Here is a 9,560-nt window from a genome sequence, read left to right as displayed (position 1 = left end):
AGGAAGTTTTGGCACAGGAGAATCCTGGCATCGATAAGGTAAGCATTACTTATTTTTTTTTTTTTTTTAGCATTGTAATTTGTTTGCAAAACATTTTGGGTCTATCAAAAGGAGTTGTCTGAGATCAGAAACAGCTCCACTGCTGTCCACAGGCTGCACATGGTATTGCAAACCTCTTGCGCCTGAATGTTTCTGAGCTGTAATACCAGACATAGTCATTGGGCAAAAGTGGTGTTGCTAAGGTAAAAAAAGAAAATAATTTTTTTCTAATCTCATAAAATCCCTTTCATGAGGTGGGAGGAGCCAAGCTGTGTTTGTCTTGTGTGGGAATCAAGATACATGTAGCAGAGCTGTGTGTGTGAGATGTGGGGATCATAATTGATGTACCATGTAGCAAAACTGTGTGGCACATTGCACCACCAGAAACATTGGTACTATAATTTCCTAATAATTACTATTGGTTGTATAAGAAATCACCATGAAAGAGCACTGTAGCCGATTTGTTCTAAGCATTATTGTGGTAGGCAACTCCATTGATTAAGTGATGGAACTGTATATCCTAATCAATATACTATGACTTAATAGAATGGTAAAAACTCTTTAATTAGTTAACCTGAATCTATAGAAACGATAGTGAAGAAAAATGTTCCCGTGCATAACTGAAAACAATCGAAAAGATTAAATAACTTATATGAGTGGAGGGTCTATGGGAAGTCCACCCCCTCATCAATCCAAGGAGGCATGGAACAACAGGCTTAAAGAAATGGGTCCGCTTACATACTGGCATGGAAGGCATTTTTTAATACACAATAAAGTAAAATAATCAACAAAAATAAAACAAAAAACTACATGTGCACAATATGAAATAAAAAGTGCTAAGCATTTCAGAGCTCAAGGCTCTTTTCTCAAGCACAATCAACCAGAAATTAATAAAGAAACCACAAATAAATACCTGAAATAGTTATAAAAAGGCATTCCATAAACAGAAAATACATATTTTTCATAATACATATATAATACATAAAAGTTCAAAAAGTGACTAAAAACATATTCTATTGGTATATTTTTATGTACCTCTCCCAAATACTGGTTAGCATTTCTTAAAATAGTTTTATATAAGTTGTGTAGTTTTTTTGTATTTCATGCTTATTTCAGTTAATACACCATTGCTTCTTTCCCTTACTTTTGTTTTTAGTCACTTTGAAATTTTATGTTAGGCTTTATCCATTTTTTTAAGTCTTTGTGATTATGTATTTATTATGAAAAACATTCCATTTTCTGTTTATGGAATGCATTGCCATTCTGTTTGGCATGCATTTGTGGCATTTCCTGTTCTCACGGCGTGTTAAGGCCCAAGATCGCTCAAACGACAGTTTAAGTGACAGCTTTGAGCGATCATTTTGTTCTTTGAGGGATCAAGTGTTTCTTGGACCCTCCTTGTCACGCTCTCCCGTAGTGGATGTCTACTTGACGGAGTGTAAACTACCTGCAATATCTATTAGACTGCGGGGGATTTAAGACATGGTGACCTATCTATCCCATTTTATTGAATTGAATTCATGAATGGGTGTCAGTGAGGGCTGGCCTCTGATTGGTCAGGCTGTGACCAATCAGAGGCATCTTATTCAGCAGGCGGGGATTTGAAATTCCCGGCTGCTGAATACTACTCACAGCTGTTCAGAGCAGTTCAGGAGAACTGCAGCCTGCCGCGCTGAACTCCGTCTGCCGGCACCAGGTGAGTATATATATATATTTTATTTTTACACATTTCTGGATGAATTGCAGGGAAGGGCTTATATATTTAACCCCTTTCCGACAATTCATCCCGCGATCGCCGGCAGCCCATTGCATTCAGTGGAGTCGGCTGTATTGCCGGTTCCATTGAATTCAATGGGCAAACATCATTCTTCTCTGTCACAGCTGTTACAGCTGTGGCAGAGAAGAAGGATTTGTCTTCTATATGTTCTCAATGGGGTTGGCGCTGCTGCCGCCGGCTCCATTGAGCGCATATAGAAAAGATTTCTCAGGGAAGAAAGTTAAAGTAACCCGAACATCCGAACATCGTGTGGTGTTCGTTACGAATAACGAACATCCCGAACACCCTAATATTCGCCCGAGCATCAAGCTCGGACGAGTACGTTCGCTCATCTCTAATAAAAACATATACACATGATCACATATGAGGGCACAGACATAGCGTGCTTTATTTGCGCTTGAAACAAATTCCAGTCCAGGATAAGAGAGCACAGACATATTGTGATTAATATTACTTAGATAAATACCAGAAAGGGATAACAGTAAATACTTAATTAGTCCAGTGACAAGGAGCGTGAAAATTTTATGGTCTCTAAATAGAATTGATAAATCTGGCAATTGGGCAGGCTATGGAAGTTTGGCAATGTTGTGGAGAGATTCCTGTGCCCCCTTGTGTGTGCGACCGAGCATTATCCTGCTGGAAGTCGCCATGAGAGGATCACATGTGGCTGCAGGATGTCCTGAACAGATCGCTGAGCTGCCATTGTCCCTCGTACCACTACTAGGGGTGACCGACTGTCGTATGTGATAGCCCTCCAGATAATCACACCAGCAGTGTGGGCAGTGTGTTGCTCTATAGCAAATACAGAATTAAGGTGCCTACCCCATTGTCTCCAGATGCAAATGGCAGTCACCATTGCCCAAACTTAACCTGGATTTGTTTCTGAAGACAACCCAGTTCCGCTCTATAGCAGTACAGTTTTGTCGTTCACGACACCATTGCAAACTGAGGCGATGGTGTTAGGGTGTCAAAAGCAATACACATAATGGGTGCCGTGAGACCAAATTAACTTCAGCCAAGGGCCTGGAAATGGTTCTGACGGACACAGGAGCCTAAAACTATGCTGCCACCTGTCTCTGAATGGTAAACAATGAAACAGTTCAAACTACTCTGACTTGTCAGATGATCAGACAGTCCTTTCTAGTGGTGGTCTGTTGAGGGCGTCTTATGTTCAGTCACCTAATGTACATGGCCTCACGCATCCACTGGTCCCAACACCTCCTAACAGTCTGGTCAGAACAGCCCAAGTGGTGGGCAATTCGTTGATATGACAATCTAGCTTCTCACATTGCAAAAATGTGCCCCCTCTCTAACTGTGCAACTCTCTTTAATTGTGTTGTAGAAGTATGTCTTGTGGTCAACAAGCTTTACACAAGCGGACAAAGAGGTCACTACACACAAGGAGCCTCCGAGACCCTTTTATAGGCCAAGAGGGGAACCACTTTTAGGGCCTCTGGTGAGAAGACCGTTCATCTAATTACACCACAACTCTTATCATTTACATATCTGTCTGAGATGGAACTGCATGCCGAGTTTTGCAGAAAATCAACAACTCCTTGTAGGTCCTGGATTTTTTTGACAAAGAATGTATAATGAATTCCAAATAATGCAGGATTTTATTATTTTATTTGAAATAAATCCATTGAAGGCAAAAAGTTGCCAGATGAATTAATTTCATTAGCTTTTTCTGTAGCTATACAAATTTAGAACTCTTATTCGTTAGTTGCTAGCTTTGGATTAGACCTGTCACCTGACGTGTAAGTTCCAAATGTGAAAAAAATCACATAGATAAAAATAGCAGCAGCGCTTTTATTCAGGGGAAATCAAGAGTGAAGTAAAGAAAAAATATATACTCAGTTACTTGGCCATATTAAAGAGAACTTGTGTTTTAGCTAAATCTTTTTTTAACTGGCTTCCAATTAGGCGTTTGTAAGACATTAATTGAGGAATAATTACAAAGTTCAAGAACATATGTGCTTATTCTGAAAGGGTTCTCAGCAGAGACATAATTTGAAATATTTTTAACAGAGTCCCACCTCGTAGTGAGGTGAAGGAATAGCCTTCCCATTAGTTACAGTTCTTTGGCAAGATATTTATTGAATATGCACTGATATGGTCCAGAGTGATTGTCAATATGTTAGGGTCTCTGCCTTGGGACATTGACCACATGAGAAGTTGGTATTACCGGCCTGGGAGAGGTGAACATTCACAATGATGAATGGGTGTATGTTATTAATGCCCCTATGGGAGGAGTTGGTATAGATGGTATAAAAAGTGTCTTGTGGCACAAATGAGGGTTGATGGAAGTGAGTGCAGGGCAGGAAGGCATGAGAAGTTGGGTGTCTAGTGAGATAAGTCTGATCGTCAGCAGAGCAGTGGCCCTGGAGGTTCCCCAGTGGTAGAAAGAGGGTGAACTCTAGAGATTACAAAAGAGTATCTCCTGTCCTCTTGGTTGAAAGACTTTGTGCCACTGTGATTGAGGGAGTGGAAAACCATGCCAAGCCTGGATTTCTCATGTGTAACCTGTACTTGATCCCGGTGAGTTATAAGGCCAAGGAAGTGTTATGCTTTAAATGGCTCCGAACAGACTGAGTATTGCTATGATGCACAAAAGGGTTGAGGCATTTTTTTGATGAGTAGTAGGTGTAGTGACCCAGGCTTGTCACTGTGTAAAGAATGTATATAGTTTATTTAAATGTGTGTATGTTTATTTCATTTGCACTCAGTTCTCTAATTACCAAATCTGTTCTAGAACAACTCCTCTCAATTAGAGAATAGACTAGGCCCCTGTCGAGTCCCAGGGCTCTATGCTCATGGGAGGATCTATCTATGCTCATGGGAGTGCCTAGAATCTATATATAACTCCACCCAAATTCTAGAAATATCAGTCTAGAGAAGATAGAGTAGGAATAAATAAGTTAATTAGAAGCAAGTACAGAGTTAAAGAGTTTAGTGCAGTGAGGAGGAAAGATGTAGTTAAGCATAAGAAAAGATTAGAATAAAGAGAGAGAAAGATAAACAAAAAAAAAGTTCTAAAGGAAAGCTGGAAAACAAGACAGACAGATCCATTCCCCATGTCCGAGAGAAGATGCCAGATACGATGTGTCACAGTTAGCTATTCCCAATGCAGTGATCATGCAGTGTATATGCATAAGGCCTCGTGCATGTGGGCATATTATGATTTAATACAAGCTTTGAGTTATATAGTATGGTAATATGGCACCCACAAAGGGTCCCTGAGCTCACATGGAGATTAACATGTTACATGCTACATCAGATACCAGTGGCATACTCAATACCATGACTTTAGCTATTGGAATTGAAGAGATAGCAGTCTTACCCGAGTCCCAGTGCCTGAGTTTGCCTAAGGACCAATATGCCACATAATAAGACACCAGCATTATACATGAGTTGGGTGCTCTGTTACCGATTTTGCATTGGAGTCCAGGAGTTTAAGTTATGCTCTTGGTAATATATCCATAACATGATGCCATATAGAGGAAGCATACAGTGGCACGAGGAATACTAAACTTTATAGTATAAAGCTATGAGGAAATTGCCAACATACAATTAATACATGTTGTTATACAGGAGTCTAGGAAAGTTGCATGCCAAGTGTATGTAAGATGTAATGGAAAACATTTAGGCATGTAAATATATGACCAAGGAAGAGGTAAAAAGCTTTAAAGAATTTTTAGACAGAACAGGACATTTTTTTTAGCTAGAAATATCCTTTGATGGTACAATAGGTAATTTCATATTCTTGCTCGCTCTTATTTAACCTTATATGATACATTTGACCTCAGCAGATAAATATAACTGCACTTTTCTGGCCACTTTTGCAGAATTCTAAAGTCCTGTTAAACTGCTGAGCCTATTAACAAGATGGGTCAGAGAGATGACATCAGGCAGATAACAGTGAACAAACCATTTAGCTTTCTGGCTGTGATCAAGATGACATCTCTACCCTTTTTGCCCTGTTGTTCTGCTATGAATGGGTCATTGATATATCCGTCTAAACCAAAAATGCTCCATTGTGCCATGAGGCTGAAAATCTAGCTCATCATTTCATTACATAATAAAGATCCCCCATTTAGTGGAGGCCACATGTTGATTTCCAATGGAGGATATTCTTGTCTCTGGACTTTCTTCAAATGGGAACAGTCAGAAAAAAATGTCACATTTCTTTTTATCCTGGTAAAAAATGTTTCTATTTGGGGACGAGAAGAAGAATTTAGCGATTGTATGCAAAGGGGTGAAATTCCATTTCGAGAATCTGATTAACATAAGCTTATTTGTTTCCTCTGAAAGTATTTCTGCAATTCACAAGTGGTTCAAGAGATGTTCCATACTGTATAAATATAAAGTGGAAATAATGTTGCAAACTAAAACTATGAGATCAGATCTAACTTAAAGGGGACATTCAGTTCCGGAATCAAAAGGACATTCCAAATTAAACTCCGAATAGGTCAGTTTGATTCATTGAAGTCTATATTAAGGGTGCTATAGTTCAGTGCTTGTGATGTGGTTGTCAAGTCTCATCAAAAGTCACTGGTGGGACAAGTGTCTCAAGCCACTCTACTCCCCTAGCCCAGTGTTTAAAGACTTTGGTTAAGGCAATATAAGTCTTTGGCCTGGGTGAAAAAAAATCCAAGCTATGACCCTGTCTCAACAGCTCGGATCCTACTTATACAGTATTCATTTTAGCTCTTTGCATAAAATTAATTACTCTCAGCCTTCAACAGGGCTGCCAATCAAAATGTCTATATTCCATAAAGTGGGAATAGGGCTTTGGGATCTGAATACACAGAGTTTGTTTGTAGGCTGGGAGCTTGGATCACATTCAGATGAATGGTCTTAACGTAACACTACAGCTTGCTTGCAGGGCAAATGCCTAGCTGGCCCTTGGTTCCTCTGGCAAAAATGTCTGTTTTTTGTCTGATGAGACAGGAGAAATGAGGTTACAATCACATTTTGGTGCCATTAAAGGCTATGGAGACCTTTGGGGAACAATTTTTTCTCCACTTAAATGCATGCATATTGGGCTGACAATCATTTTTGTAATAGGGTTTGATTAAAAATGTTGTACAGTTTGTCTTCTGCAACCTTTACATATCACTGTATACAGACACTGCAGTCTAACTGGCCTTTTAGCCTTTACATTGACCTAATTCTCAGCCTGATATAATGAGTGATGATCAACACACACGCTGATCATCGGTCGTTTCATTTACTTTTCACAGGCTGAGAATCAATTTATGGGGATAAATAATCACTAGTATAATTGTTCGTCCTCGTAAGCCAGGGGAGTCAAACTGATTTTCACTGAGGGCCACATCAGCATTATGGTTGCCTTCAAAGAGCCGCTCATTCACGTGGGCGTATTTGCGCTAAATACTACAGGCATATTTTTTTCAACCATAATCCGGACATCTTAAATACCATTTATTTGCATTGGGGTATTCAGATATGCATTTTTCCATGCGTGTATGTTACATGTGTGTAAAAAAATCAGAGCATGTCCTGTTTTGGTCCATATTACATACTGAAATTGGCCATTTAAGTCAATGGGATTGTGTAAATATATAGTGAATAAACATGATATGTGTGTATAGGCCCGTTTAAACACAACGATAATCGCTCAAAAGATGTCGCTCAAGCTACTTTTGAGCGATCATTGTTGTGTAATTTACAGGGCAAGATGATCGCTCAAGATGAGCGATCACTGTGCGCTGCCAGCGGAGGATGCAGAAGACAAGCGGGGTGTCAAAAACCATTGTTGAGCCACTCAGAATTGGTTCCATTTGAATGGAAATCGTTCAGTCTTTTGAGAGGCTGTAGGATGGGTTTTTTTTGCCTTGCATACATAATGATTGCAGTATTTACATATGCTGGAGAAGACAATGGAATCTGCAGGCCAGATAATCCCTCGCATAAACACACGCCCAGCTGAGCAAACAACTGCTACTGAGTTTAACTTCAGCTAATGAGGGAAATGCAGAGGATTAAAAGCCATTAACCGTACCTGTAATTTTATGCAAAAATGTCATCAGTTTGTTCAGTCATGTGGCTGTTTTAGCGATAACCGTTACATGTAAAAGGACCTTTGGTTTAGTCCAGTCCAGTGTGGACACATTTCCTATTGAAACTTGGACTGCACTTTCAATATACAGTGATGTTTAGAAGCTGCAGAAAACTATGCAAAATTTTTAATGAAACCTTATTGCAAAAGTGTTTGTCAGTCCAAAACACGTGCATAAGCTTAAGTTAAAAAAAGCCCCCCCCCCCCCCCCATCGTTGAAAAGATGTCCATAGCCTTCAAGTTATTTAGCTACAAAAAAATGTTTTTTATTTATGTTTTGGCAGGATCACGAAAGAGCGGGTGTTGATGTCATCAGCTCATTGGTTCAGGCAAACAAGAATTATGAGGTTCTCGTTAGGTGTAAAAGGGAGCATTACATTGCGGCTCTGTATGTTTTATTCTGAAGCACTGCAGCGTTTCAGGAAAAAAAAACATACTTCGAGAAACTGCCAGGAAAGGGTTCAGACTCATGTAGGCTTGGCCTGGCTGGCTTCTCCTTGCCCACATCACCTACACTGACAGGTTTCTCCCAGTTTGTGTATAGGGAGAGACTAGGTAATGATGGCGGGTATGGGCTGGCGAGTCCCCACCCCATGACTCTGAGACCCTTTCCGGGTGTTTTTTCAACGTATATATATTTTTCTGAAATGCCGCAGTGCGTCAGAATAAAATGTATGCACCTGCAAGGCACGTCCTTTTTGGAGTTGCTGCTGCTCATGGTTTAGGCAGTATGAGCCGGGTGATGGGCTCATTTTAGAAGTTTGTAAGAAAAAAAGTTAATTTGATAGTATTTTACGGAGCCGCAATTATTTCTGACAAAATTGTGTTGCTATAGAAACCAGTATTGCTGGTCTTTGGAGGGAAAGGTGTGAAGTGGGTCCATCAGATCAATGTTTTTCTGCATCTAAGCTCCTAGGGATGTGACATTATCCTGTGCTTTCAAGTCCTCTCACCTTTTGCTTTTCTTCTCTCGCTCTCTCTTTGCTTTTGTAATCTTTTGCACAGTTAGATTAAAGGGAATACTTTATTGAAAAAAACATTAAAAGTGCACTTTCTTAAAACATCAAATTAAAACACTGGCCATGATTTATCTAACGGGTTAAACTGGAATTACTTTTTCTCATAACTGAGCTCCAACTCTCCCGTATATTCCCTCCTGAGGATAGCCATTTATGATGGCCTTACAGGGCACAAGCGAAGTGATGACATCATAAATATCTAATTCTTCTAGGGAAACTGCGCACTCAGCAGAGATATGCAGTGATAAGAAAAGGTATCTAGTTGCATTTTTTTTTAAACTATTGGACAATAAGAAGTGCGGAAATCTGAGCAAACTACAAGAATAATTGAAAAGACAACTGAGCAGTAAAAATGGTGCAGAAATCTTCCTTTTATTTAATTCTAAATGTCACTGCCATCATTCATACCGTAGGGTCAGGGGTACCACAAGCCTTTTTTTCTGGCTGAGATAAAGTGTGAAATGGTGCCCTCTGAAAAGAAAATAAATAATAATAGTGGACCCAGTAGTAATAGTGACCTCATAGTGGTGCCAGTTGTAGTAAGTGACCCCCTTAGTTGTCCCAGTATTAATAGTGACTCTATAATGACCCCAGTAGTAATAATAACTCCCATAGTGGACTCAGTAGTAATAGTAACCTCATA

This window comes from Eleutherodactylus coqui, chromosome 2 (genome assembly GCF_035609145.1).
Source record: "Eleutherodactylus coqui strain aEleCoq1 chromosome 2, aEleCoq1.hap1, whole genome shotgun sequence".
NCBI lineage: Eukaryota > Metazoa > Chordata > Amphibia > Anura > Eleutherodactylidae > Eleutherodactylus > Eleutherodactylus coqui.
Note: the sequence above shows the minus strand (reverse complement) of the source record.